The sequence below is a fragment of the Salmo salar genome, chromosome 01 (genome assembly GCF_965601325.2).
Source record: "Salmo salar chromosome 01, fSalSal1, whole genome shotgun sequence".
NCBI classification, from domain to species: domain Eukaryota; kingdom Metazoa; phylum Chordata; class Actinopteri; order Salmoniformes; family Salmonidae; genus Salmo; species Salmo salar.
Window position 1 is genome coordinate 23,244,161 of NC_138291.1, and position 8,497 is coordinate 23,252,657.

An 8,497-nucleotide genomic window follows, 5' to 3' on the forward strand; every position below is an offset into this window, starting at 1 on the left:
ATTTGTCCTGGGATATAAAAATTGAGTTGTTATTTTACCTGAAATGCACAAGGTCCTCTACTCCGACAATTAATCCACAAATAAAACGGTCAACCGAATCCTTTCTAGTCATCTCTCCTCCTTCTAGGCTTCTCATCTTTGAACTTATATGGTGATTGGCATCTAAACTTTCATAGTATTACCACGACGACCGGCAAAACAGTTTGTCTTTCAATCACCCACGTGGGTATAACCAATGAGGAGATGGCACGTGGGTACCTGCTTCTATAAACCAATGAGGAGATGGGAGAGGCAGGACTTGCAACGCAATCTGCGTCAGAAATAGGAATGACTTCTATTTTAGCCCTTGGCAACGCAGACGCTCGTTGGCGTGCGCGAGCAGTGTGGGTGCAATAATTGAATAACATGGATTTCAAAATGTATTTTGCAACGCTCGCGCACGCGACGTGTTCGGTCTGGTCAGCATGTTAGTATTAAACAAATCCACATTGAAACAAAATGATACACCTCACACACATGGTTATGAGTTTATAAAGAAGAAGACACCTGTACCATGTTAGATATAGAGTTAAAACCTATTCCATTCTGAGTTTGCATCCCAATATTACACAGAAGTCTGAAATATAACAAACCCATTTGATGTAGAAATACCAGATTATTGCGGCTTTTTAAAAATAATGTTTATTAATTATGAAATTGTGAAAAATATGAATAAAACTCCACCCATGAGGCTACTAGGTCATTTGACTGCAGGAACGGGCTACTGTGCAGCGCATTGAGTAAAGGAAGTTGGCGAGTTAACGTCTTGGGTCTAGTTGTTGCCTTCATACATCCAATCACTTTTCACTGTTTTGTTTTGTCATGGGTTACTGTTACATTGCCATTACATTACCATTCATACCTGTTGTGCACAGAAAAACAAAGTTATTACTAATATTACTAAGTATAAGTACAACCTATGTTCGTTCTCCTGACCCCATGGCCAAACATAATTCAATATGAACATTAGTATGTTAATACTATGGTATGAACTGGACTTCCACTTTGACAGCGTAGTAGTAGCTAGTATCCTACAGCGCTGAGATGTGCAAACAGCGGAGTCAATGAAATGCGACACGACAGAGAGAAATGCTTAAAAAAAGCATCAGAGATCGCCTGGTCATTTCACATATAGGTTTAGTAGATTCTGCTTACCAAGCAAAACCAGCAACTTCATTTTGCTGTCAGAGACGCTGAGTTGGCTGTTTTTAAGAAAACGGTCTGTGTTTTAATATCCTTTGCTTAGGCATCCATCAGTTTGTTTAGTGCCGCCGAAGAGCGAACCTGAAGTTGCTTACAATAAATCCCAAGTTTCGAATAGAATAGGTTGAGAATACATTGGCAAAGTGGTGGTCTCCACATGCAAAGCACACTGGAGGCCTATCAAGTTACCAGTGAGAATCAAGGTGAAAATGGCAGAGGATTTATGTGTATGCTCTGTTTTTTGTAGCATTCCCAATGTTGAAGTCTGATCAATTGTTTTGAATTGATGCTTATATTCCAGATTTCTTTAATTCTCTCTGTATTCAGGCTGTAGTATCCTGCCTTATTGCAATTAAGGATGCATTCATCAAGAGTGTACTTCAACTACATTACAAGTGTCATATTTACACTACAACACACATAGCAAGTATATTAATGCACAATATAAACTCCTGCACTAGATTTCTCTCCATTCAAAAGTGTTGTTGCTGTGAGTTTACGGTATTCTAATTTCTGTATGGTCTTATTTTCTTTGTCTTCTCTTTCCCAATGTTCCACCTCAGGACTTGAAATGTCTTGTATAACAAGCACAATCTTCTCAAGTAAGATGGCCATTGGAGACTACGCCAACAATCATGTTCCAAGAGTTGAGTGTTTATGCCTTTCCCTAAATGGATTGTCTCACATTCTTCACAAGATGAACCTGAGATGCTTCAGATGCCAACAGTGTGAATCGATGCTTGGATTTTCAGTTTGATAATGACTGCCCATCATCTGTCACAGACAGACAGACACTCTTCAATCAGAGAACAGTTTAACCTGCACCATGATAACAAGACACAACTTGGATGGAAGCTCTGTGTATAATATAACAACTCAAACCTCTTTAAATGTTAAAGAGGAGCTGACAGCGTTTTAACTACTTTGCATATATGAAACAAACATAGGTTTTATTTGACTCGACATTGCATTACGTACACTAAGGCATTGTTGGCAGATTCATATAATTCACCAATACATTTCTTGGTAGTCCACAAAACATTGCTATCAGGTTGTAAATCACAGCTGGCCTGGTACATTGTTTGCTGCCTTCATTCAGGATGTACTGTTTCAAGTTCAATGACTCAATATTTTGGACAAAAACAGACAAATGTAACTAAGGCTGGGAATGTCAATACAATCAAACTAGCAGGTGCAATGATCACAAGTCAGTCATAACCTTGGCTAATAGGCTAGGATATCTATTTATGTAGCAAGCTAAAAACACGGAGCCTAACATTAGCTATATAGGCAGTTAGCTGCTAGGAGGACATCATGTCATTGGAGGAGTGTGTGAGTGACTGACTTTTTCCACTCGTATCGTTTTTCGGTGGCTACACAGCTAGAGTTGCATGTGTCATTTTGTTAGCTAGCAAGAAATGTGAATCACTTTGCTAGCTAGCCAGCTATGCTGAACAACTTTTATCCAGTTAACATATCTCTTGTGCTCGCAAATTCACTCTGGCAAGCTATCTACACCAATTTTAGATCACTCTTGTCTGAGAGTGCCAGAGCGCAGAATAACTGATGAATTTCCGAACGCGCAACACCTGTTGAATATGACCGGTGTCAGTAAATGTAGGCTAAAAAAAGTAATAGTTAGTCAAGAACGGTCAATATAACATTCAAACATTGTAACCAGCTCTGTTAGGACGAGTAACATGGTCAGTGAGGTTTTCTCTCATTTGTGTCTGGAAGTAGCTAGCAAGCAAGCCATCTTCAGTCAGTAAGCTTGGGTGCTTGGTTGGGACAATGTATTGGCAGGCAAGCTGCAGAAGGATGAGCAGGCTTTTCCCCATTGTTTATCACTGCAATTTTGATGGCCAACTAGCTGAAAACGTTTGAGAGGGTTTATCTAATGTTCCTTTGTCAGATTTTAGCTTGTCTTGCTCTGGCTAGCATTAGTTGTTGATCGTGTTGCTGTTGATGGTTGTTTGATCAATAGGACTGTAAAGTTCCCAAATGTAAGAGGACTCCCGTGGTATTTAGCTACATATTTGCAGAAAACCATTCAAGTGTATTTTGTGGCTTTTGGCAAATGTGTTCTAATGATTTAAAGTCGCGCTGTTGCAACTGCCTGTAAACACACAGTCCAGTTCAAAGTGGATGATGGAAGGCCCTTGTGGCAAATGGCTTGTTTGCATATAGGCCTACTGTATCTCTGATTGGCTATGGCGCACCAGTCTACGTAGACTCCGGTGCTGGGGGTGTATAGGAACAGATTTTAATAAGATTTCATGTTGCTAAAGTGCTGTCAGTTCCACTTTAAGTCATAGATCTAAGTTTTGTATTTTGGCTGGAAAGTGTTTAAAAATCCTCAACCTTTTTATGGGGGTCCCTGTAAAAGTCTAGTTTATATTGATTGTATTATTTTAATGACACATTTTTTTATCTGTTTGACAGTGGTGAATTAAACATTTATTTATCTGTATTTGACAGTGGTGAAATAAAGTTCAGTTTGTATACATGTATCAAAAAGTGTGTGTTTTCTTCCCAAAAAGAAAAACCGTTTTATGTTGGAGTCCACTGAGGTACATTTTCATCAACAGAAGAGACAGAAAGCACTGAACCACAACACAAAAACCACATCAGGACCATGCCTTCCTTCAAAATGTTGTGTGTGTGTGTTTGTGTTTTAGTTAGCAGCTTACACATACACTCTTTAAACATTTGAGTAACCCCTGAACTCGTACTGTGCATACAGCATAAAATACAACTAATAAGAAGGGGGAAATGAATGTTTTTGACGTTGATTGAAAACACATCAAAGTGTTTTGATGCCAACAAGCCCCTCTGGAAAAGGCCACACTTTCCTGTAGAAGAGCATAACTACAAGTTTAGATGAGTGTGCCTAGCTTGAAGATGGTCAGGCAATGTTTTAGAATCAGAGATTGGGGACTTTATTTTATGGTAGGCCTACATCCTGTAAATCACCAGGGTTTGCCATACAATTAAATGTCATATTACACATTAATTACACTGTTATAACCTAAGAATTAAACATCATGTTGTACACAATCCAACTCCACATGGGAACTATCTGCTACAAATTAGGAAGTAGATTTTTCAAAGTTAAACACCATGGCAAAAAAGAAGCAAGCAAAGTGCCTTCGGAAAGTATTCATACCCGTTGACTTTTTCCACGTTTTGTTACGTTACACCCTTGTTCTAAAAATGGCTAAATTGTTTTTTTCTCATCAATCTACACACAATACCCCATAATGACAAAGCAAAAACTGTTTTTTAAATTTTTGCTCAATTATAAAAAATTAAAAACTGAAATAACACATTTATATAGGTATTCAGACCCTTTACTCAGTACTTTGTTGAAGCACCTTTGGCAGCAATTACAGCATCGAGTCTTCTGGTGTATGACGCTACAAGCTTGGCACACCTGTATTTGGGGAGTTTCTCCCATTCTTATCTGCAGATCCTCTCAAGCTCGGTCAGGTTGGATGGGGAGCGTTGCTGCACAGCTAATTTCAGGTCTCTCCAGAGATGTTTGATCGGGTTCAAGTCCGGGCTCTGGCTAGGCCACTCAAGGACATTCAGAGACTTGTCCTGAAGCCACTCGTGTGTTGTCTTGGCTGTGTACAAAGGGTTGTTGTCCTGTTGAACCTTAACCCCATTCTGACATCCTGAGCGCTCTGGAGCTGGTTTTCATCAAGGATCGCTCTGTACTTTTCTCTGTTAATCTTTCCCTCGATCCTGACTAGTCTCCCAGTCCCTGCCACTGAAAACATCTCACAGCATCATGCTGCCACCACCATACTTCACTGTAGGGATGCTGCCTCCAGATGTGACCCTTGGCATTCTGGCCAAAGAGTTCAATCTTGGTTTCATCAGACCACAGAATCTTGGTTCTCATGGTCTCAGAGTCTTTAGGTGCCTTTTGGCAAACTCCAAGCGGGCTGTCATGAGTCTTTTACTGATGAGTGTCTTCCATCTGGCCACTCAACAATAAAGGCCTGATTGGTGGAGTGCTGCAGAGATGGTTGTCCTTCTGGAAGGTTCTCCCAACTCCACACAGGAACTCTAGAGCTCTGTCAGAGTGACCATCGGGTTCTTGGTCACCTCTCTGACCAAGGCCTTTCTTCCCCGATTGCTCAGCTTGCCCGGGCGATCAGCTTTAGGAAGAGTCTTGGTGGTTCCAAACTTCTTCCATTGAAGAATGATGGAGGCCACTGTGTTCTTGGGGACCTTCAATGCTGCAGAAATGTTTTGGTACCCTTCCCCCAATCTGTGCCTTGACACAATCCTGTCATGGATCTTGACGGACAATTCCTTTGACCTCATGGCTTTGTTTTTGCTCTGACATAAACTGTCAACTGTGGGACCTTATATAGACATGTGCCTTTCCAAATCATGTTCAATCAATTGAATTTAGCACAGGTGAACTCCAATCAAGTTGTAGAAACATCTCAAGGATGATCAATGGAAACAGGATGCACCTGAGCTCAATTTTGAGTCGCACAGCATAGTGTCTGAATACTTGTGTAAATAAGGTTTTTCTGTTTTTCATTTTCAATACATTTCCAAAAATGTATAAAAGCTGTTTTCGCTTTGTCATTATGGGGTATTGTGCGTAGATTTCTGAGTAAAACAACAACAATTTAATCCATTTTAGAATGAGGCTGTAACAAAACAAAATGTGGAAAAAGTCAAGGGGCATTTAATACTTTCCGAAGGCACTGTAAATTGGGCCAGGAGGACCCTTCTCTGTTCCAGTGGAAACCACAATTGTTTCTCCATTGCAAGACTCCAGTTCTGCCAACAGTGCTACAACAGAACCAAGATCCAAGGAAGGAGGAATCTTGTGGAAGAATTTGAAGGTAAATTAAAGTGCATATTTTACATTGAAATTCATATTACTGAGACTGTACTCGTGAAGGTGGTAAATGTCATTTTAATGGTGTCAGACCAAGGCTCTGCATCTGTCCTCGTGCTGATAGACCTTAGTGCCGCTTTGACACCATCGATCACCACATTCTTTTGGAGAGATTGGAAACCCTAATTGGACTACACGGACAAGTTCTTGCTTGGTTTACATCTTATCTGCTGGAAAGATATGTTTGTCTCTGTGGATGATTTGTCCTCAGACAAATCAATTGTAAGTTTCGGTGTTCTTTCACTATATATTCTACCTCATGGGGATGTCATTTGGAAACACAATGTCAACTTTCACTGCTATGCTTCGAATGCCAAGTTAACAAACAGATCACCGACCATTTTGAATCCCACCGTACCTTCTCCGCTACGCAATCTGGTTTCCGAGCGGGTCATGGGTGCACCTCAGCCACGCTAAAAGGTCCTAAATGATATCATAACCGTCATTGATAAAAGACAATACTGTGCAGCTGTCCTCATCGACCTGGCCAAGGCTTTAGGTTCTGTCAATCACTGCATTCTTATCGGCAGACTCAACAGCCTTGGTTTCTCAAATGACTGCCTCGCCTGGTTCACCAACTACTTCTCACATACTGGTCCACCAGAGCTGTTGCCAGAGGATTGAATGTTCCTTTCTCTACAAAATTCCACCTCCAACGTCGTTTTAGAGAATTTGGCATTAAGTCCAACCGGCCTCACAACCACAGTCCACGTTTAACCACGTCAACCCAGGATCTAAGAACAGAAAATAGCCCTTGGTTCAATCCAGACTTGACTGCCCTTGACCAGCACAAAAACATATTGTGGCGTACTGCATTAGCATCGAATAGCCCCTGCGATATGCAACTTTTCAGGGAAGATAGGTACCAATATATACAGGCAGTTAGGAAAGCAAAGGCGAGCTTTTTCAAACAGAGATTTGCATCCTGTAGCACAAACTCCAAAAGGTTCTGGGACACTGTAAAGTCTATGGAGAGTAAGAGCACCTCCACCCAGCTGCCCACTGCACTGAGGCTAGGAAACACTGTCCCCACCGATAAATCTACGACAATCGAGAATTTCAAAAAGCATTTTTCTACAGCTGGCCATGCTTTCCACCTGGCTACCCCTACCCCGGTCAACAGCTCTGCACCCCCCACAGCAACTTGCCCAAGCCTCCCCCATTTCTCCTTCACCCAAATCCAGATAGCTGATGTTCTGAAAGAGCTGCAAAATCTGGACCCCTACAAATTAGCTGGACTAGACAATCTGGACCCTCTCTTTCTAAAATTATCTGCCGCAATTGTTGCAACCCCTATTACTAGCCTGTTCAACCTCTCTTTTGTATCGTCTGAGATCCCTAAATATTGGAAAGCTACTGAGGTCACCCCCCTCTTCAAAGGGGGAGACACTCTAGACTCCAAACTGTTACAGACCCATATCTATCCTACCCTGCATTTCTAAAGTCTTCGAAAGCCAAGTTAACAAACAGATCACCGACCATTTCGAATCCCACCGTACCTTCTCAGCTATGCAATCTGGTTTCCGAGCTGGTCATGGGTGCACTTCAGCCACGCTCAAGGTCCTAAACGATATCATAACCGCCATCGATAAAAGACAATACTGTGCAGCCATCTTCATCGAACTGGCCAAGGCTTTCGACTCTGTCAATCACCGCATTCTTATCGGCAGACTCAGCAGCCTTGGTTTCTCAAATGACTGACTCGCCTGGTTCACCAACTACTTCTCAGATAGAGTTCAGTGTGTCAAATCGGAGGGCCTGTTGTCCGGACCTCTCTATGGGGGTGCCACAGGGTTCTATTCTTGGGCCGACTCTTTTCTCTGTATACATCAATGATGTCGCTCTTGCTGCTGGTGATTCTCTGATCCACCTCTACGCAGACGACACCATTATGTGTCATCTGCGTAGCACTGGCCCTTCTTTGGACACTGTGTTAACTACATCCAGACGAGCTTCAATGCCATAGAACACTCCTTCCGTGGCCTCCAACTGCTCTTAAATGCAAGTAAAACTAAATGCATGCTCTTCAACCGATCGCTACCCGCACCCACCCGCCCGTCTAGCATCACTACTCTGGATGGTTCTGACTTAGAATATGTGGACAACTATAAATACCTAGGTGTCTGGTTAGACTGTAAACTTTCCTTCCAGACTCACATTTAGCATCTCCAATCGAAAATGACATCTATAATCGGCTTCCTATTTGCAACAAAGCATCATTCACTCATGCTGCCAAACATACCCTCGTAAAACTGACTATCCTACCGATCCTCGACTTTGGCGATGTCATTTACAAAATAGCCTCCAACACTCTACTCAGCAAATTGG